The sequence below is a fragment of the Pan paniscus genome, chromosome 1 (genome assembly GCF_029289425.2).
Source record: "Pan paniscus chromosome 1, NHGRI_mPanPan1-v2.0_pri, whole genome shotgun sequence".
Lineage (NCBI taxonomy): Eukaryota > Metazoa > Chordata > Mammalia > Primates > Hominidae > Pan > Pan paniscus.
The window spans coordinates 145,804,927-145,827,551 of NC_073249.2; the positions used below are offsets into that span (position 1 = coordinate 145,804,927).

The following is a 22,625-nucleotide window of genomic DNA, read 5'->3' on the forward strand; positions in this document are numbered from 1 at the left end:
CAGCAGATGCTGGCGGAGCTATGGAGAAAAGGGAACACTTATACACTGCTGGTGGGAATGTAAATTAGTTCAACTGCTATAGAAAGCAGTTTGGAGGTTTCTCAAAGAACTTAAAATAGAACTACCATTCACCCCAGCAATTACATTACTGAGTATATACCCAAAAGAAAACAAATTATCCTAGCAAAAAGACACGTGCACTCACTCGTATGTTCATTTCAGCACTATTCACAATAGCAAAGACATGGAATCAACCTAGGTGCTCATCAGTGGTTGACTGGATAAAGCAAACAGTACAGACACACCATGGAATATGATACAGCCATAAAAGGAATTGAATCTTGTCCTGTGCAGCAACATGGATGCAACTGGACATAATGGTAAGTGAAATAATGCAGGAACAGAAAAATAAATACTGCATGTTCTGGCTTATAGGTGAGAGCTAAACATTGAGTACACATGAGCATAAAGATGGGAACAATAGATACGGCAGACTACTAGATGGGGAAGGAAGGAAGAGAGTTGTAGGTGGAAAAACGACCTATTGCCTACTATGCTCACTAGCTCGCTGACAGAATCTGTACCCCATACCTAAGTTTCATGCAATATACCCATGTAACAAACCTGTACATACCCCTGTATCTAAAATAATATTGAAATTATTTTTTAAAAGGTTTTGAAAAGGTTGATGTTGAATAGAACTGCTTTTGACCTTCAATGAATATGCAGCAGGAACAAGAAGTAAATTTTTGTTGTTATAAACAAGTATGAGTTGGGTGTTGTTAGTGTAGCATAACTTAGCTGATTAATAGAGATGTGCGCAACAAAAGCACACTGTGAACTTCTTGGTCACAGGCCACAAAGATCATGGATGTCAGCAGCAATTGCCAGAGCACGATGATGCATGATGCATGCCAGGATTAGCATGTTGACAACAGTGGAGAGCAGCAAGGTTAGAGGATATCGTCATGTGGACCAGACTCCTCTCACCTGATGCCAGGACTATAATTAAGCACTAGAGATGAGGGTATGCAAAAGGAAGGGGAGTGAAAACCTTAACGAACTGAGTCAAAATCCTGAATTGAACTCAGTAAAACCAGAAATGACAATTGAATTGATGAGCCATTTGCCTATGGCTGAAATAGAAACTTCAGAGTTATGTTAACTTTAATTTTTAGGGCCAGGTGCAGGGGCTCATGCCTGTAATCACAGCTACTTGGGAAGCCAACGTGGGAGGATCACTCGAGGCCAGGAGTTGGAGACCAGCCTGGGCAAAATAGCAAGATCCTATCTGTATTTCTTTTTAATTAATACTTAAAAGCAAGGAAACATTACATTTTTGTAAATCCAAGCTTGAGACTGAGAATTTGTACCTATTAAAACAATAGTTTATTGCTAGTATGTCTAAGCACTTAGCACTAACAACAATCTAATCTAAGAGTTTCTCTTACCATGTCAATTTTACGGAAGGGTAAACTGAGGTGCATTGTGAGTGTTACCTTACACTAAGTCTCATAGCCCATGCCCACAGACACATCACCATACCTTATATCTAGACTTGATTTCTATTTCCTGATTTGCCAAACTCTGAGATAGCCTGTTTATGGCCTGGAAGCTGACATACAATGTCCTTACCATCAGTTGGCTGAATTTTTCATATGGGAATGCAAGGAAGATGTGAAGGAAGAACGCAGTAATCACTCCTTACATTTGAATATTGCTTTAATCTTGTCTTATTTCATAATAATGCACATTTATGAGGTAGGCAAGGTAGAGATTATTACTCTACTACTCAATTTTATAAATTAAAAGAGAGCTTAAACAACCTACTCAGAATCATGCTACTTGTGCTAGTGGGGTGAGCACAGGGGCTGAAAACATGTTCCTGAGAATCATGTAATCTCCTGAGCTTCAAACGATTTGAGGAAAGGATTGTATTTTCCCTGTTTTAAGACTGCAGACAAAGATACTGCAATATTCACCAAACTAACAGAGATTTTGGAATTTCTGTTTTAAATCATAGCTAAAACCTCACTAAGAAAATAAGTGGGGCGCTCTGTAATAAATTTACTGACAGAGGGAGTCTCTTTTAGAATACTGAATCTAGGCTTGGCATTAAGTACGTAGATGCTCAACAGGAGACCCTCGTGGAGATGACTCCTGAATCCAACCGCTTGCACTTATCTCTCCCCATAGCATTAGCGTCTGCATTTCTAAAAGTTTCCACTGCAATTCTTCCTGGATACCTTGTCAGCCCTTAAAATCAACTGGGCCAATCTTGTTCCTACAGCCTGTTTCTGCACCTGACTTCCTAGGTTCTGTAATAGTAGCAGAATTCTCTCAGTTACATACGATTAAGTGCCTCGGGGTTATCTTTAAGTCTTCATTCTATCCTGCCTTAATAATATTTAGGTACATGTCTGTAGATTCTATCTTTATTTATAAAAATCTATTCCTTTCTTTTCAATCCTACCGACATAAGGCTAGTTCAAGCCTTCATTATTTATCTTCTGGATCATTAAAATAATCCCTTGGCAGTTCTCCTCCATGACTATACTGCCTCACTCTAGAAGAGCATAGTTACTATTACAAGACTAATTTTGTTTCTAAACCCAACTCTAATTCTACTATTTCCCTTTTCAAACCTAATTAGGTGTCTATATTCTATGGAATTAAATACCAATTTTGTTTCCAAGTTTTAATTCAATAATAAAGCAATATTTATTTCACATAACTTTAAACTCTCTCTTTTTGTTTCATTGCTCTGTTTATGTACTATCATCTCCAGGAAAATAGAACTACTTATATGGTAAGATCCCATACTTTCCCACTTCCACTTCTTTTGTTCTTGCTATATTTTTTTCCATAATGGGAAATCCTTTTTAAACATCTATCCTAAATGTCTTCACCTTCATGAAGGCAACCCTGCTTCTCTCAGGCAGATTATTATCTTCATAAAATCATGAAAGATTTGTATCTTCATATATCATCATTGATACAGTCAAAATTTATATTATCTTACATAATCATGATTGATGTATAAGAAGAAGTTTAATTTTAGATTAAGCATGTGAAATTTAGTTATAAATACAGACAGGATACATTCTAACTTTGTACTACTACCTAGGCCTACAGCCTACAGAATAGTGCTAGATCCTAGAGGGGAAAGTTTGTTTTTATCCAGCATTTTATTCTATGTAATCTAACATACCTAGATTGTATGTGAGAGATACTTGAAAACTATTTATTGAGATGAATTAAAGTACATTAACCAACAATTGTAGTATAGTTTCTCATTATCGTGGAGATACTTGAAACTGCTATGTTACTCACTGCCAATGAAAACATAAGGTCAGAGACTTGGAGGAATAAAACATTCCTCAATAATTGCATTATTTCATTAGTTTAATGATATATATTCTGCATTGATAATGAAAAGATAATATTGATTTTGGATATCATCATATAAGGAGGACCATTAAACATTATAGATATCTTTTGTTCTTGTTGTTTTCCTATGACTCTCATGAAAATTTGAAACTGTGTTTTATTATCCTCAAATCATTTATTCAGGCCTACATAAATTTTGGTACTGGAAACATGCCTAGCATAGCACCAAGATCAAGGGCTTATTTTCTATTAAATTAGAATTCAGATCTTTGTATCACAAATTTATAAATGTATGGTAGTATTAGCCACAAAATAATCTGTCATCTGGTCTTTACATTTCAACACTGGGTAAAATGTAAACTGGATAAAATGGAAACTTAATTAGGATATTAAAAAATAGATCTATGAGGGACATTCAAAATAAATTTAGACTGGATATGTTTATAGGGTGAACTGTAATTGTCCACAAAACTAACTGTTTAAGGAAACATCATATTCCCTATGCTACCCCTTTTAAAGGCTACAATATTTAATGAATATACTGCCAAATTGATCAATGTTTAGAATGTACTTTTTCTACAGCTGCAGAAAAAATAAGAATATTATGGTATTGGGCCAAACAGGTCATAAGAATTGCTGAGAAGAAAGGTACAATCAATTGAGAATAAAAGATGAGAGGGTTATATAAATTGAGCCCCCATAGGAAGAAAGATAAAGCTTCGATGATTGCCTCCTAAGGGCCAGGCAAGTTAGTAACAATTCAAACAAGGTCTTTGAGCTAAAGTTCAACCTAGTGAATGGTGCCCTGGATGAGACAGTACAGAGTACAGTACTGTTCAGCCATTGTGATGAATGTACTGTATGCAACATTGCTAGCTTGGTTAGCATTCTTTGAAGTCCATGGAAAATTCTAGATTAAAAAATATGCCATGAGGACCAAATGTATTAGTCCATTCTCACACTGCTAATAAAGACATAGCCAAGACTGGGAAATTTATAAAGGAAGGAGGTTTAATTGACTCACAGTTCAGCATGGCTGGGAAGGCCTCAGAAAATTTACAATCATGGGGAAAGGGGAAACAAACATGTTCTTCCTCACATGGTGGCAGCAAGAAGTGCCAAGCAAAAGAGGGAAAATCTTGTAAAACCATCAGATCTTCTGAGAACTTACTCACTATTATGAGAACAGCAGCATAGGGGTAACTGCCTCCACGATTCAATTACCTCCCACTGGGTCCCTCCCAGAACTCAAGGGGATTATGGGAACTACAATTCAAAATGAGATTTGGGTGGGGACACAGGCAAACCATATCATCAAACAACAGGGAAACATTGCCTTAAACACAAATGTAATTATCAGTGAAAGATTTCATAATCAGATTTTAGGTTGTTGCAGAAAAAGGAATCTGTGGACCATATCTAGTCGGCTTTCTAATTTGTCTTTGACCGTACATTGCAAAATAAGAAAACCACAGTATAGATACGAAATCTGTAGATACACTTCTCTACTTGCTGTTTTCATCATTCAAAATATTTTCTTTCATTAGAAAAGATAATTTTTTTCTAGAAATTTGTAATTTGCAAATGCTTGTTTTGTAATGTAAATAAATGTCTTGGTTAAAAACCAGGATAGTTAGAATTGATAAAATGTTTTAACTGTTTACCTCTTTTTAAAATGAGCGTTTCTTCATGAAAACTATCCTAAAATTGTTTTTTGGTGGCCAGTAATTGCTTGTCAATAGAGAGTGAGAGAGCCTTTGTAGATGCTGATAGGTAAGATACGGGAAGTGGAATAGGGGACATATATTTTTCCATTATTTTGTAGCAAAAATAAAGACCAATATATTGTTCAATTAGATATGAGACCTCATTAGAAGAACTAAATTTGATTCTAGGCATTCCAATTAAACTGTAAAACACAAATTTAATACAATACAATTTTGGCTATGGAGCTACACAACCAGTTCAATGGATCCTGTCAGTGAAATTGAATGCAGTTTGTTTTGTTTTGTTGTTGCTTAAGAAAACAACAGATTTCAAGAAGAATAATTTAAGTAAAAGGTAAGCCATGGTAACTTAAAGGTATCTCTTCAGTCAATAATACACATCCTTCAAGGTTCGTCTTCTTGATAAATCCTTCCATGACTACACAAGCCCTCAAAAACTATATAAGATGCAAAATGTTAGTTTAAATTTAAATGTCAATAGTTGTAAATAATTTGTTACTAATGACAAAAATCAAGAAACCTTAACATGATACACTTGAAGAAGAAAAAAAACTATGGGAGATCTGAGTCTATTTCTGTACTGACAATGCTCCCATTTGCTCACATGATAACTTTATTATTTAAAAAAAAAAAAGGTCGGGCCCGGTGGCTCATCCCTGTAATCCTAGCACTTTGGGAGGCCAAAGCGGGCGGATCACCTAAGGTCAGGAGTTCAAGGCCAGCCTGGCCAACATGGTGAAACCCCGTCTCTACTAAAATACAAAGATTAGCCGGGCATGACCGGTGCCTGTAATCCCAGCTACCTGGGAGGTTGAGACGGGAGAATCACTTGAACTCGGGAGATGGTGGTTGCAGTGAGCCAAGATGGCGCCACTGCACTCCAGCCTGGGAGGCTGAGCGAGACTCCATGTCAAAAAAAAAAAAAAAAAAAGCCTCTTTTCTGGCTGGAACCATAGAAGGTGTTGAAGAGAAGAAAAAGAAGGTTCCTGCTGTGCCAGAAACCCTTAAGAAAAAGCGAAAGAATTTCGCAGAGCTGAAGATCAAGCACCTAAGAAAGAAGTTTGTCCAAAAGATGCTTTGAAAGGCAAGGAGGAAGCTTATCTGTGAAAAAGCAAAGCGCTATCACAAGGAATATAGGCAGATGTACAGAACTGAAATTCGAATGGTGAGGAAGGCAAGAAAAGCTTGCAACTTCTATGTACCTGCAGAACACAGATCGGTATTTGTCATCAGGATCAGGGGTATCAATGGTGTGGCCAAAAGGTCCGAAAGGTGTTGCGGCTTCTTCGCCTTCGTCAAATCTTCAGTGGAACTTTTGTGAAGCTTAACAAGGCTTCAATTAACATGCTGAGGATTGTAGAACCATATATTGTATGGGGGTACCCAAATCTGAAGTCAGTAAATGAACTAATCTACAAGTGTGGTTATGGCAAAATCAATAAGAAAAGAATTGCTTTGACAGACAACGCTTTGATTGCTGCATCTCTTGGTAAATATGGCATCATCTGCATGGAGGATATGATTAATGAGATCTATACTGTTGGGAAACACTTCAAAGAAGCAAATAAATTCCTGTGGCCCTTTGAATTATCTTCTCCACGAGGCGGAATGAAGAAAAAGACCACCCATTTTGTAGAAGGTGGAGATGCTGGCAACAGACAGGACCAGATCAACAGGTTTTTTAGAAGAATGAACTAAGGTGTCTACCATGAATTATTTTTCTAAGCTGGTCATTTAATAAACAGTACCTGCTCTCAAATTGAAAAAAAAAGAGAGTGCAATGATTTTAGTGAATAAACAGGAGTTGTACATCACCCACAGTGTTTATTCATTGGAGTGTATGGCCAGGCGAAATTCCTATGATTTTCATGGTGATAAAAAGCCAAGAAACGCTGATAGGGCAGTTTTGTTTGTGAAGGGTAGAGTGTCTACTTTTCAATTAGACTATAAATTCTTCCAGGGAAAGATCCTTATCATTGATTTATTTAAATACCAAGTACAGTGTAGGCACATACTTAGTCCCCTAAGAAACAATAGAACCAGGCCAGCTAGTGTAGTGACTTGTTAATTGCTACCAGAAAAGCTGAATTACAAATAAACTATTTTTTCAAGCCTGGGGAGAAAAATCATATATATATATAAAAATACTGGAAAATAACAGGAGGTGCTGAATCTAAGAAAAGTTTCTGTGATCTTAGGAAAAAAGTTAGAAATGTAAATTGGTTGAATAATTGTAAAATGCAATTGGTAAATATAAATTGCCTGAGAAAAAGTTCACAGAGAACATTCAGGCTAAACATCTAAATTTTTAAGTTAAAAGTAATAGTGATTATTCATAATTGTATATATTTATCCAAAATAATTTTTAAAATAGCTATACATCTAGAAAAGCAGAAACTGACTGGATGATTGTTCATAAAGCTGCAGAGTATAGCCGTTAAGGGCACAAATTTTGAGCTCAATAGCCAGGGTGTGTAACCCAGTGCCACTTCACATCAGTGTTACTTAGAGTAAGCAAAGATAGGGTATTCTACCTCTCTCTTACTTGTTTCTCCTCATCAGTAAAGTGGTGGAACAATAGTACTTAGTACTTTTGTACTTAGCTCAGACCTGAATAATACTTAGCTCATTGAGGTGTTGTGAGGTTGATACTAGTTGATCAGTAAGGAAGCACTTAGAAGAGTGCTAGGCACATGTTAAGCTTTATATAATGTTCACTGTAATAAGTATTTTCTTATGTCACCCTTTGCTTACTATTAACCAGTGACTGAATAAAGTAGTCAACACGTGTATATATGAATATATACCTAATATATAAACACACATATGCATATATACATATATAAAATCATGACAATTTAATTAGATGAAAATGGCTGTTATCAATGTAAAGGATACATCTTAAGATCTTGCCATGTAAAAAGTCAATGCTGATAAGACCTATATAAAACACTGAATTTTATTTCACTTGATGTAGGTGTGCCCAAAATTTGTAGAAAAAAAAAATTACCAGAGTGAATCTTATTTTCACTGAATTATCAACTTTTGATTTTAGAGATATGCTTTCCCCTAAAATGTGTTTTTGACAATAACATTCTTTTACTTTAGAATGTTTATTTTTGCCTTAACTAACACTTGTTATTATATGCTGTAAACAGATAAATCTTTCTTTTCCTCCAAATCCTTTCTGAGGGAGAATGGTAAATATTAATGTAAATGTGTATGTTTACATTTATTTTAAAATATGCATTTTTCTAAATGTAGTCTTAGGGCGAATATCAAAATGTTAGCAGTTAACAGTGTTTAACCCTGAAAAAGGGCATTATTATTATTATTTTTTTACTATTTTGCTATTCTTTGTGTTTTTCTTTATATTCTGAAATGTTTATAACATTCAATTTCTTCCATAATCAAAAGAAAATATTTTGTTTTAGAAGACAGTAATTGTTGTCAAACCAATATTTCATTCAATCTAACATCCTCAGAAAACATGGATGTGGCTGCTGAGCTCAATCAACATTAAAAGAATGTAATATTTTCTCAAATTATTAATTTTACTTATTATGTTTCTTTTGCATGGTGCATTTATTTAAACATTTTGGGAAATGATCGTTTTAGCTTGCACTAATACTTAAATATATAAAATAAAGATATAAAACACTTGGGAATATTTAGTACATAGTTTCATGTTATACTTTCTTGTTATTTAATATTAGCAATGATTCTATTAGCTTCATCAGTATGCTACCAATTGGGTCAAGAGGTTTAGTTAGTTTGAGATTTAACTCTGTAGTTTACTTTCTACATTTTAGTATTCCAAGATTTGATGATGTTCTAGAAGTTAGGCATAAACCCCTCCTACACAATTCCTTTAGGGCTGGAGCATCCCCAGCCTGGTTTATTAATTGGCCCACCTAACGGTTAACTCCCTGGGGGACTGGAACTATACTTTGTTCACGCTTATGCACCTATCAATTGGAATTGTGCAAGGCATATAGTACCCACTTTATAGAGTGGAAATTTTCATGTGCTGGCCTTCCTAATGTATGTCCATCAAAACCTGCTCCATCCAGTCTTCCATATCTCAATTAATAGCAACTCCATCCTTCTATAGAAACTTAGGCAAAACCTGTGGCTTTATCCTTAACTACCATCTTTCCCTCACACCCCACAACCTTTCTATTATAAAATACTCAACTCTACACACAACTCCTTTACACTCAACTCCTCATTACATTCAGAATCCAACTTCTCATGACATTCACTTTAGTCTCGACCTCATAAAATCTCACTTGTATTACTACTATACAATGGTCCCCTGTCTTCCTACTTCTATCTCTGTCCCTCTACACTCTATTCTCAATAGTGCAGCCAGAATTATTCTCTTGAAATGGAAATTAGATCACATTGTGCCTTTTTCAAAACCATCAACAGCTTCTATTTCTCGCAGTGTAAAAAGCCAATGGCACACAAAGGTCTACCTTATCTTGTCCATAACCTCTCTGACCTTTCCACCTACTATTCTCTTCATGGCTCCCTCTTCTTCAGCCATCCTGCCTCCATTCTCTGAGTGAATATTGCAGGTGCTTTAGAGTCTTTGCACTCTGTCTGAAGATCTGTATGGCTAACTCTCTCACTCCATTGAAGATTTTACTCAAATGTCACCTTCTCAAAGGGCTTACCTTACCCATCCTATTCAAAATGTCAGTCTCCATATCCTTCCTTGTCCTCGTGGTTCCCCTTTTCCTGCTCCATTTTTTTTCCTACAGAACTTATAAACTTCTAGTATATTTTATATTTTGCTTATTAATATAATTATTGTTTTTTTGGTCAGCTACAGCCTGTTAAAATATAACTCCTCCAAAGCAGGAATCTGTCCCCTTTCTTTCCTGCTGATTTATCCCAATTGTCAAGTAAAGTGCCTGAAACATTTTTGCTAAATGATGCATTAATTATATTCTCTTCATTGTCTTAAAGTTGCTCTTTTCTGTATTATTTTTAGTTTGAGTATGTTTTTAATTAAGGTGTAATTCCTATCTTATTTCATATATGCCTGTATTTTGTTTTATTTTATTTTATTAAGGTGTAATTCCTACCTTATTTTGTAGCTGTATTTTATTTTAATGCAAGCTGTCTTGTGGGTCTTGAATATTTATGCAACTACACGGACTGTATCTTTGCTTCATAATAAAGAATATATATGTTAGGAGAGTCAGAGGGACATCATTGTTGAGGCAAAGATAATCTTTGAATATGCTCTAAAAATAGTTTCGACAGCTATGTGTTTCTTGATATAATGACTGTCTAACTGATAAAATGAGATACTAGGTTCTTAGCACTTCATTGAAAGAATCTGCTTTTAAGGTTAACTAATCAGGCAGGAATTACTGACATTGTTTTAAATTCACTTTTTTGAATGACAAGAAATCTTCAAAAACATGGTTGATTACAAAAATAAATTGTTTACTACTAAGATTATTTTGGTTGGTAAATCTGACCCTAAACAAAGTAAGTATTTATAACAGTTAACCTGTATAAACAACTGAACAAATGCATAAAATCACAAATACAGCAAATATTTTTATATAAAGGGCACAATCATGTTAGATGGTGACAACGTTTGCCTTTCGTGATTATAATGTAATGAGATGTTAAATATTCATGTTAACTAATTTTAACAAAAGGTATAGTGTAGCTATTAATCCATTTTCAGGTAAGAAAAATGAAAGATTTCTGTCAATTTCCTAAGTAATGAACTAGTGAAATCTGTATGCCCTTCTTTCTTTCAAATTTGCCAATATATTTCAAAAACTCTCTTCCATACGTTCCTTTGATGAAATAATCCCTCCCCTCCTCCCTTCTTTCCTTCTTTCCCTCTTTCCTTCTTTCCTTCTTTCCTTCCTTCCTTTCTTCCTTCCTTCCTTCCTCCGTCCCTCCCTCCCTCCCTCCTTCCCTCCGTCTCTCTCTTTCTTTCTTTCTTTTTCTTATTTTTTATTTTTTTGAGATGGAGGCTCACTCTGTCTCCGAGGCTGGAGTGCAGTGGCGCGATCTCGGCTCACTGCAAGGTCCGCCTCCTGGGTTCATGCCATTCTCCTGCCTCAGCCTCTCGAGTAGCTGGGACTACAGGTGCCCACCACCACACCCAGCCAATTTTTTTGTATTTTTAGTAGAGACGGGATTTCACCATGTTAGCCAGGATGGTTTTGATCTCCAAGACCTTGTGATCCGCCTGCCTCAGCCTCCCAAATTGTTGGGATTACAGGCGTGAGCCACCGCGCCCGACCTTTTATTTTTATTTTCAATATTTTCTGATGATCTCTCAGATGTAATCCCACTTTAATGGATGACTTTAGTCTTCATAGGACACAAATGTATATATTTTTTTCCAGTCCAGATCTTGTCATACTCTGTACAACTACAGCACTTAAATTAGTGATTATCATCAAAATACAGTTTCCTTTTTATTATATCTTTATTGAAGTACAATTGATGCACATTAAAATGCACATATATAAAGTGTATTATTTGATGAATGTTGACATGTACATATTTGTGAAACTATCACAATCAAGATAATGAATATATTGCATTCATCAAGCCCAAAAGTCTCCTTGTGTCTCTTTGGAATACTATTCTCCCCTTCGTTCCTCCCATCACCCAAGGCAACCACTGATCTGTGACTATAGATCAATTTGCATTTTCTAGAACCTTACAAAATTAAGTCAGGCAGTATGCATTCTCTTTTTCTCTCTCTTTTTTTGCCTGCTTCTTTTTACTCCACATAATAACTTTGAGATTCATCTATATTGTGGCATGTAACAATAGTTTACTTCATTCTATTGCTTAGTATTATTTCATTGTATGGATGATGACAATTTGTTTTCCATTTATCTGCTGATGGACATTTGGTTGTTTCCAATTTTTGTCCACTACAAACGAAACTACTATGAATATTCACATATAAGTGTTTGTATAGACATATGCTTTCATTTTATTGGGTAAATACATAGCCTGAGTTTAGGATTGGGTATGTTTAATATTTTAAGAAATTGCTTAACTGTTTTCAAAATGTTTGTGGCATTTTACAGTTCTATGAGCCGTTCATGAGAGTTCCAGCTGCAACACTTTGTATGGTCATACTTTTAACTTCAGCTATGTTGGTGTATGCATAGCGACATCCAACAGTGATTTAAATTTATACTTCCCTGATGACAATGGTATTGAACATATTTTCATGTGCTCACTGACATTTACACAGTTTTTGGTGAAGTTGCTGCTCAGTAATTTTGCTCATTTTTTCATTGTGCTGTCTTGTAACTGAAATATGTGTTCTTTTATATTCTAGATGCATATCTTATGTTGGATATATGTGATGTTTTGCAAATATTTTTATCTTTGGCTTTATTCCTTTTCATAACAATATCTTAACAGTGTCTTTTGAGTGGCAAAAGTGTTTCATTTTGATACAGTCCTATTTATCAAGTTTTTTCTTTTATAGTAAGTATTTTGATATATTTAGGAAATCTTTGCGAAATCTGAGGTCAATAAGATTTGCTCCTACGTTTCCTTCTAGAAGTTTTATAGTTACAGCTCTTACATCCTGTCTATGACTGTTCCAAGTTAATATTTTGTATATGGTAGGAGGCCAGGGTCAATGTTTTTTGTTTTCTGTAACTCAAATTTTCCTGCATCATTTCTTGAAAAGATGATCTTTTTCCATTGAATTGCCTTGGCATTTTTGGTCAAAAATCAATTGCATATATACGTGTGGGTCTATTTCTGGACTGTCTTTTCTGTTTATTGACTTATTTATCTAGTTTTATGCCAATACTAAAATGTCTTGATTACTGTAGAGTTTTAAAAGATCTCAAAATCAGATACTGCCTGTCCTCCAACTTTGGAAACTGATCCTTTTGAGGCTTTTTGTTTTGTTTTGTTTAAAATGTTTAGAACTCAGTAAACTTTAATGTATGGCTGTTTTTTTTTTGGCAGATTTCTGAGGCAATCTCCTGACTATGCCACCCTACACCCTGTGAATTAGTATGTTTCCTACTGTGATTAGTGAGCACACAGACTGTTCACACACCTATAGATCTATACATTTTTCCTCTCTTCTTTTGGGGTAGTTCTCCTGAGCATAGGTAGTGTCCTCATATACATGTGTTGAGTCAGCTGAAGACTCAAGTTGGAGCATCCGCAGATTTCTAGAGTTTTTCTCTCTGTGTATTCAGTAACCTCCTCTCTGGTACCCTGCTTCACAACTCCAGTTTCTTTGGACTCTCAGCCTCCTTGTTCTCTCTCCTCAACACAGGATGATGGCCAGCTACACCTGGGTTATTCCTCTCTTTGCTGCAACCTAGATGCTCTTTCTAATGACAATCACAGAACTCTTCTCAATGGTGTTCTTTCTCTTAGAAATTGTTGTTCTGCACTCTCTACTGTCTAATATCTGAAAACTGTCACTTCATATATTCTGTCCAGTTTTTTAAAAATTTAGGTCATAGGATAAATCTGGTTACAATCATCCCATCTTGACTGACAATGGAAGACTTCTATAGAATTTTTTTAATGTCCTCAAATCCAAAGGTTTAAAATCCAAAGCGATCTAACTATGCTACTCTATTCAGAGCTGGAAGGAACTTAATCTCACTTGAAATCATACTAGCACTTTTATGTCATCCCATATTCTACCCCTTCTTTACCCCAATTTCTTTACTTATCAGTTTTTCTTCTCTTTCAATCTTACGCATTTATGACCTGTGATCTCTTGACTCCCTCTGATAACCCCAGTCTGTTAGTATCCTCTCATTTCTGTATTCTTCCTAATTCTCCCTGGATATCAGTTTAGCTAATCTCTAATAAGAGAAAAATTCTATTACCATATTTTTGTTCTTCTGTTTCTGATTCCATAAACTATGGTTTACTAAAGCTTGCTAGAAAATTCTCGATATTATATAGTTGATCTGTCTAAAATAAAGCCATATACATTTTTTAAAGATTGAAATCATACAGAAAGAATATCTTCTCTAATCACAATGAAATGAAGCTGAAAATTTATAAAAGAAGGGAAACTGGAAAATTAATATGAAGAAATTAAACAAGACACTCAAACAATCAAAGTCTCAAAGAAAAAATACAAAGAAAATTAGGAGATACAGATGAAAGAAAACAAAAGCACAACATATTAAAGCTTATGGAATGTAGCAAAGGTAGTGCTTAGAGAAAATTTTATATCAATAAATGCCAACATTAAAAATAGGAAGAAAAATCTCAATTCAGTAAGCTAAATTTGTACCTCAGGGAAATAGAAAAAGAGCTAACTAAACCCAAAGCTAGTAGAAAGAAAAGAACAATAAATTTAGAGTGGAGATAAACACAATAGGGACTAGAAAAGTAATAGCAATAAATTAATGAAACCAAAATTTGGTCTTTTTGAATCAGTGACATTTAGAAACCTTTAGCTAGACTGATGAAGAAAAATAGAGAAGAAACAAATAACTAAAATAAATGAATTTGGGAACATGACTATAGACACTGAAGAAATAAAAAGGATTCTAAGAAAATGCTATGAACAATTGTACCCCAACAAATTAGATAACCTAGATGAAATGGGCAAATTCCTAGAAATACACAAATTGGGGCTGAGTTGCTAGAATTTCCTTCTTCTGCCATAGAGCAGGGTCAGCAAACTATGGCCAATGAGTCAATCTTTAGCCCACAGCTTGGTTTTGTTTGTATGTGTATTTTACAGCCATAAAACAGAATGGTTGTTCTGTGTTTAGAGGATATTAACAAACGAAAAAACAGACTAGATGGGAAAGAGGCTGTGTGTGGTCAGCAAAGCCTAAAATATTTACTCTCTGACCATTTTCAGAAAATGGTTTCCTACCCTTGTTGTAGAAGGAAAAGCCTGAAAGCTTTGGGGGATATGAATTTTGGAGGGAAACATTTTATTTTCATCTACCCCAAATCACATTTTCCTAGGATGTCCCAGAGAACATTTCCTCTCCAAAGGTTTTACTAAAGGCCTTGGATTGCCATTCTAACTGGTGTGAGATGGTATCTCATTGTGGTTTTGATTTGCATTTATCTAATGACCAGTGATGGCAATCATTAAAAAGTCAGGAAACAACAGATACTGGAGAGGATGTGGAGAAATAGGAATGCTTTTACACTGTTGGTAGGAGTGTAAATTAGTTTAACCATTGTGGAAGACAATGTGGCAATTCCTCAAGGATCAAGCAGGAATAATTTGACCCAGCAATCCCATTACTGGGTATATGCCCAAAGGATTATAAATCATTCTACTCTAAAGACACATGCACACTTATATTTATTGCAGCACTGTTCACAATAGCAAAGACTTGGAACCAACCCATGTGTCCATCAATGATAGACTGGATAAAGAAAATGTGGCACATATACATACGCAGCCATAAACAAGGATGAGTTCATGTCCTTTGCAGGGACACGGATGAAGCTGGAAGCCATCATTCTCAGCAAACTAACACAGGAACAGAAAACGAAACACTGCATGTTCTTACTCATAAGTGGGAGTTGAACAATGGGAACACATGGACACAGGGAGGGGAGCATCACACACCAGAGCCTGCCGGGGGTTGTGGGGGTGGTGGGGGGATAGCATTAGGAGAAATACCTAATGTAGTTGAAGGGTTGATGGGTGCAGGAAACCACCGTGGCACGTGTGTACCTATGTAACAAACCTGCATGTTCTGCACATGTACCCCAGAACTTAAAGTATACTTAAAGTATAATAATAACAATAATAATAATAAAGAAAGGCCCTGGAGAAGACAACACCACTATCCTCTATAGGCTTTTGGAGGCTGTCTTAGGCTGGATATAATGGTGGGAGATGAATCATGAAGAGGAGGGACCATAGGGTGGCCCTTATCTGGTAGAGACAAGAAAGATAAAGGGACACAATGAAGATCTATGGCGGCGCATAATTGATCACAGAGTTTACAGGAGTTAGAATAAGTGAACCACACTTTATGTTGTTGCTTAATATACATAGTTTATGTTTGGTGGACTAAATACCTTTTGTTGGTTTAACAATACAAAAGGTTATCATTTTTTTACATCTTCATAAACCCTCCCTATCATCAGATTATAAAATATTTGCCAATTTGATAGATTGAAGATAATATTTATTATTATTTTACTTTACATATTGTTAATTAGTAGGATTAACACCCTGTTTATTGACCATTACATTTCTGTTTCTGTGATTTGCCTGTTCACAGTTTGCAACTATTTTTTTCAAATGAGCCATTTGCCTTTTTCTTACAAGTATTTAGGAGTTAAAAAAATTATTTTGAGTAATAAGCTATTTATTTGACAGAATCCAAATATTTCTTTAGAAAACATAGTCAAAGCTACTATTTTTATTTGTTTTACTTTTCCAAAAACTAATTTTACTCATTTTATTAGTCTTATAATTTTGTGTGTTTTTGTGTTGAAGTAATTCTATGCATTCATGGCACAAAGATATTCTGTATTTCTCTTAATGTGTTTAATGTTTCTTTTTCTAATTTAATACTTTCACTTATCTGGAGTTGTTTTTGCTTCTGTTTTGAAAAGTATAATTTAATATTTTCTTATGTAATCAAATTGCTCAGCTATATTTTTCCTAAAGATTTTCAGTGGTCTGCCAAAGTCCCATACATATTTTGCTCTGTTTCTTGATTCTTGATTTTGTCCCATTTTTCATTTTTCCGTCTCCATGCAAATATAAAATTGTCTTAATTATTATAACTTTATACAAATCTTCATATCAAGTAGTGAAAATTATCTTTCTTGTATTGGTATTGCATATCTTTTATTGTTATTTTGACACTTTGCTTTTATATATGATTTTTAGAATCAATTTTTAGTGGATTTCTATTGGAACTGCAAGAAATTTATAGATTAATTTTGTAAAATTTGACATGTCTTTGATATTATGCCTTCCCTGTCATAAATATGATAAACTTTTCTATTTATTCAAATCTTCCTTTGCATCCTTCAGAAATATTACATATGATTTTTTAAAAGTTTTATACATCTTTCATTAAATTTATACTGAAGTACTATAAAACTTTTGCTGTTATTTAAATAGCATGTTTTCCACTATATTTTCACATAGTTAATATGGGTAAATAGGAATGCTCTAATATTTCTGCATTGATTTTCTTTCTGAAAACTAGGGTGGAACTCTCTTATTGGTCATAAAATATGCCTATAGATTCTGTTGGATTTGATATATAGAAAATTATTTTTATTTTTGTTCATAAAAATAATAATATCATCACTTCCAATTTTTATAACTTGTATTGATTTTTCTTGTCTCAATACACTGGCTAAAAATTCCAGAAATATATTAAACATTATAATTAATATCTGGAATCTTTCTCTTGTTCCAATGTAGAGTTTATTATTAAATTTGGTATTGTCTGATTTTGTTGTTAAATTAATCTTTTATTCCTGGGCTTCTAAGAGTTATTTTCCCCCCATTAATTAGTTAATTTTTTAAAATGTTAGCAAAATGGCATGTTCTATTCTTTTTTTTTCTTTGAGAGGGAGTCTTGCTCTGTTGCCCGGGCTGGAGTGCAGTGGCATGATCTCAGCTCACTGCAACCTCTGCCTCCCCGGTTCAAGCAATTCTCCTGCCTCAGCCTCCCGACTAGCTGGGATTAGATGTGCATGCCACTATGCCTGGCTAATTTTTGTATTTTTAGTAGAGACGGGTTTCGCCACGTTGGCCAGGCTTGCCTGGAACTCCTGACCTCAGGTGATCCGCCCGCCTCCGCCGCCCAAAGTCCTGGAATTACAGGCGTGAGCCACCGCGCCCAGCCGGTATGTTCTATTCTTTAGGATGAATTGCAGTAATACATTTATGAGGTTTAAATATTCTTTCATTTCTGAGATAAAACTTACTGATTAAAATTCAGTGTTATTGTTATTATTCTTTTTCAATGTATTATTTTATGTGTTAAATTTTATTTGGGATTTTTGACCTATATAAGTAAAATTGATTACTAACTTTAATATAATTTTTCAGTTTAATTTCAAGTTAATTTCATTTCATTAAAGAAATTGGTTGATTTTTTAATATATTTTTTCTTTTGGAACACTACTATATGTTAAGAAAATTTGCTCCTTAGAATTTGACAAATCTTTTTTTCAAAGCAATTTAAGCTCTTTGTGTTCGTTGTTGGGAGTTAGATTAGTGATGTTGGATTGCTAGTATAATATCTTTAATAGTTACTAATTTATACCAGTTTTCTATTTATTACCTGTCAATTTTCAAATTCATATTTTCTACAAAATTGTCCAATTCTTATTTTCATTTTCTAGCAAATATTTATATGCAGTTTTCTTCTATGTTCCTAGTTATGTTTCTTTCTATGTTTTCAATAGCGATATTTATACCTTCTTTCTATTTTATAAAATTAGTTTTGCCTGAGGCTCATTTATTTTATAATCGTTCTGGGAATCAACATTTAAGTTAATGGAGCATTTTTTTTTGTATTTTATTTAATTTCTGGCATTACCTTTATTACCTTCTTTTATCACCTTTTCATAAGTCTGCTTTATTGCACTTTTTTTCTGGATTTTGAAGTTTAATATTTAGCTTATTTAGTTTTAGGATCTTTTTGGGGAGTGGGACATAACAAACTAAAGCTCCAGTTTTCTTATATCACCTTAGCTTCATCCTACAACTTTACCATATAGTGAATTTTGTGTTGTTTAAGTCTAAATATTTTATACTTTTTAGACATATGGTTTATTGATCTTCTAATTAATTGATTTCAAGTGAAATTTTATTGTGGTCAGAAAAGGTGGTGACTGTAATATCGATTCTAACAATTTTTGAGATTTCTTTTGTAAACAGCTAACTGGTCCATCTTTTTGCAAATATATATATGTATACATATATGTGTATATATATGTGCGTGTGTATATATATATATATATATATATACACATATATATTTTAACCAGAGTCACACTCTGTCACCCACTCTGGTATGCAGTGACATCATCTTAGCTCACTGCAACCTCTGCCTCCTGGGTTTCAGTGATTCTCCTGCCTCAGCCTCCCACATAGCTGGGATTACAGTCAAGTACAACCACACCCAGCTAATTTTTGTTTTCAGTAGAGACAGGGTTTCACCGTGTTGCCCAGGCTGGTCTTGAACTCTTGACCTCAAATGATCCACCCGCCTCGGCCTCCCAAATTGCTGGGATTACAGGCCTGAGCCACGGCCCGTCCATAAATTTTGCAAATATTTTGTTAGTGCTTAACATTCTGCTTGATGTATTAGTTTTTGATAGAGGTTTATTAAAATCTCCAAGTATAATCGTATATTTGTCAATATTCATTTTCAAATCACTAAGTTTTATATATCCTTTTGAATATCCTTTATGAATATTCAAATTCATGCTTATTATTTTTTCCTGATGTATTATTGCAGTTTTCAATATTAACATCCACTTTATTTCCATCATTGCATTCACTGTTAGAGTATGTTATGTCTAAAATTAACACTGTAGTGTAGGCTAGCTTTTTTTTGAATAATATACCCATTGAAAATTTTTCCATCCCTCTATTTTTTGTGTTGCTATGATGTAGGATGTAGGATGTAGGATGTAGGATGTAACTTGAGTAAACACACACACACACAACACACACACAAACACACACACCTCAAACGTCTAAATTTTAATGTATACATTTAATCTATATAAATTAACTTTGGTCACTTTGTTCTATCACCTTACATAATGCTTTTATGTTTGGTTCTATGGGTTTTGCTTTCTTCTTTCTTTCCTCTGAAAATATCAAACTACCAATGAAATTCTTTACAGAACTAGAAAAAAACTATATTAAAATTCATATAGAAACAAAAAAGAGTCTGAATAAGGCAATCCTGAGCAAAAGAACACAGCTGGAGGCATCGCACTGCCCTACTTCAAACTATACTACAGGGCTACAGTAACCAAAACAATATTGTACTGTTACAAAAACAGACACATAGACCAATGGAACATAGTAGAGAGTTCAGAAATAAGGCCACACAGCTACAACCATCTGAGCTTTGACAAAGCTGACAGAAACAAGCAATGAGGAAAGGACTCCCTATTCTGCAAATGGTGCTGAGATAACTGGCTAGCCATATGCCGAAGATTGAAACTCGGCACCTTCCTTATACCATATATGAAAATCAACTTAAGATGGATTAAATACTTAAATGTAAAAACCAAAACTATAAAAACCCTGGAAGACAACATAGGCAATACCATTCTGAACATAGGAACAGACAAAGATTTCATGATGAAGATGCCGAAAGCAATTGCAACAAAAGCAAAAATTGACACATGGAATCTAGTTAAACTAAAAAGCGTCTGCACAACAAAAGAAACTATCAACCAAATAAATACAGAACCTACAGAATGGGAGAATTTTTTTTTGCAAACTAGGTATCTGACAAAGGTCTAATATCCAGCATCTAAAAGGAACTTAAAAAAATTTACAAGAAAAAAAACAATCCCATTAAAAAGTGGGCAAATGACATGAAGGACACTTTTTAAAAGAAGACATACATGTGGCCAACAAGCATATGGAAAGAAGCTCAACATTACTGATTATTACAGAATACAAATAAAAGCCACAGTGAGATACCATCTCACTCCAGTCAGAATGACTGTTATTAAAAAGTGAAAAAAATCCAAAAAATGCTGACTATAACAGGTTGTGGAGAAAATGATATGCTTATATACTGTTGGTGGGAGTGTAAATTAGTTCAACCATTATGGAAAGCAGTGTTGTGATTGCTCAAAAGCTAAAAACAAAATTACCTTTCTACTCAGCCATCCCATTACTGGGTATGTACCCAATGGAATATAAATCGTTCTACCATAAGACACATGCATGCATATGTTCCTTGCAGCACTGTTCACAATAGCAAAGACATGGAATCAACCAAAATGTCCATCAGTGGTAGACTGAATAAAGAAAATGTGGTAAATATATACCATGGAATACTATGCAGCTATAAAAAGAATGAGCTCACATTCTTTGCATTAGCCTTAACAAACTGACATGGGAACAGAAAATCTAATACTGCATGTTCTCACTTAAAAGTGGGAGCTAAATGATGAGGACACATGGACACACACAAGGGAAAAACAGACACTGGGACCTGTCTGAGGGTGAAGGGTGGCAGGAGGGAGAGTATCAGGAAAACAACTGAGTACTTGGCTTAATACCTGGGTGACAAAATAATCTGTACAGCAAACCCTTGTGACACAAGTTTACCTTTATAGCAAACCTGCTCATGTACCCATGATCATAAAAGTTAAACAAATTAAATGAATGTTAGATCATTTCATATTACCACAATTCTCATATATTGTTCTTTTTATTTTTCGTATTCTTTTTCTTTCTGGCTTCACTATGGGTAACTTTTGACCTGTCTTCAAGTATACTGATTCTTCCTTCTGTCTTATGACACGTATAATGCTACAATGAAAAGAAATCTCTATCTAGTCTCACTGCCCTTCTGTTTTCTGTATATCTTCTATCTTTATCTGAACTATAAAAATTAACTTCTAACTGATATTAATTCACCAACTGTGCAAATATTAATACCTTATTTTCTGATGCATTGTTCACATCACTCTTTTCCCTTGCCCAGAAACTGACAGTGATTTTTCTATTGCCCACCTAATTATTTATCAGCTCTGTTGACTTGTATTGAACATCCTTCACAATTTGGTCCCAATTTATAGTTTTCTAGATCATCTCCTGTTGTTTATTTATTTGTTCAGCATATATTTATTTATTTTAATTTGTGGTCACATAGTAGGTATATATATTTATGGGTTACATGGGACATTTTTGTACAGGCATACTATGCATAATAATCACATCACGGTAAGCACCTCAAGCATTTATCTTTTGTGTTACAAACAATCCAATTATACTCTTTTAGTTATTTTAAAATGTACAATGAAATTATTTTTTATTATAGTCATCCTGTTGTGCTAGCAAATAGTAGGCCTTATTCATTCTTTCTAAGTATTTTTTGTACCCCTTAGTGCTCCTCACTTCCTACCCACCCCCACCACTACCCATCCCAGCCTCTGGTAACCATTCTTCTACTTTCTATCTCCATGAGTTCAATTACTTTAATTTTTATCTCCCACCAGTAAGTGAGAACATGAGAAGTTTGTCTTTCTGTGCCTGGCTTATTTCACTTAACATAATGACCTTCAGTTATATCCATATATGCAAACGACAGAATCTCATTTGTATGGCTGAATAGTACTCCAATGCCTATATGTACCACATTTTCTTTATCCATTAATTGCTTGGCAGACACTTGCATTGCCTCCAAGTATTGGCTATGGTGAAAGAGTTCTGCAATAAACATGGAAGTGAAGATATCTCGTTGATATATTGCTTTCCTCTCTTTTGAGTATATACCTAGAAATGAAATT

General features: G+C 34.5%; 1 pseudogene; it reads left to right on the top strand.

Moving 5' to 3' along the window:
• Positions 1 to 5,366: 5,366 nt before the first annotated feature.
• Positions 5,367 to 6,815, top strand: LOC100977132 (large ribosomal subunit protein uL30-like; annotated as a pseudogene).
• Positions 6,816 to 22,625: the final 15,810 nt, after the last annotated feature.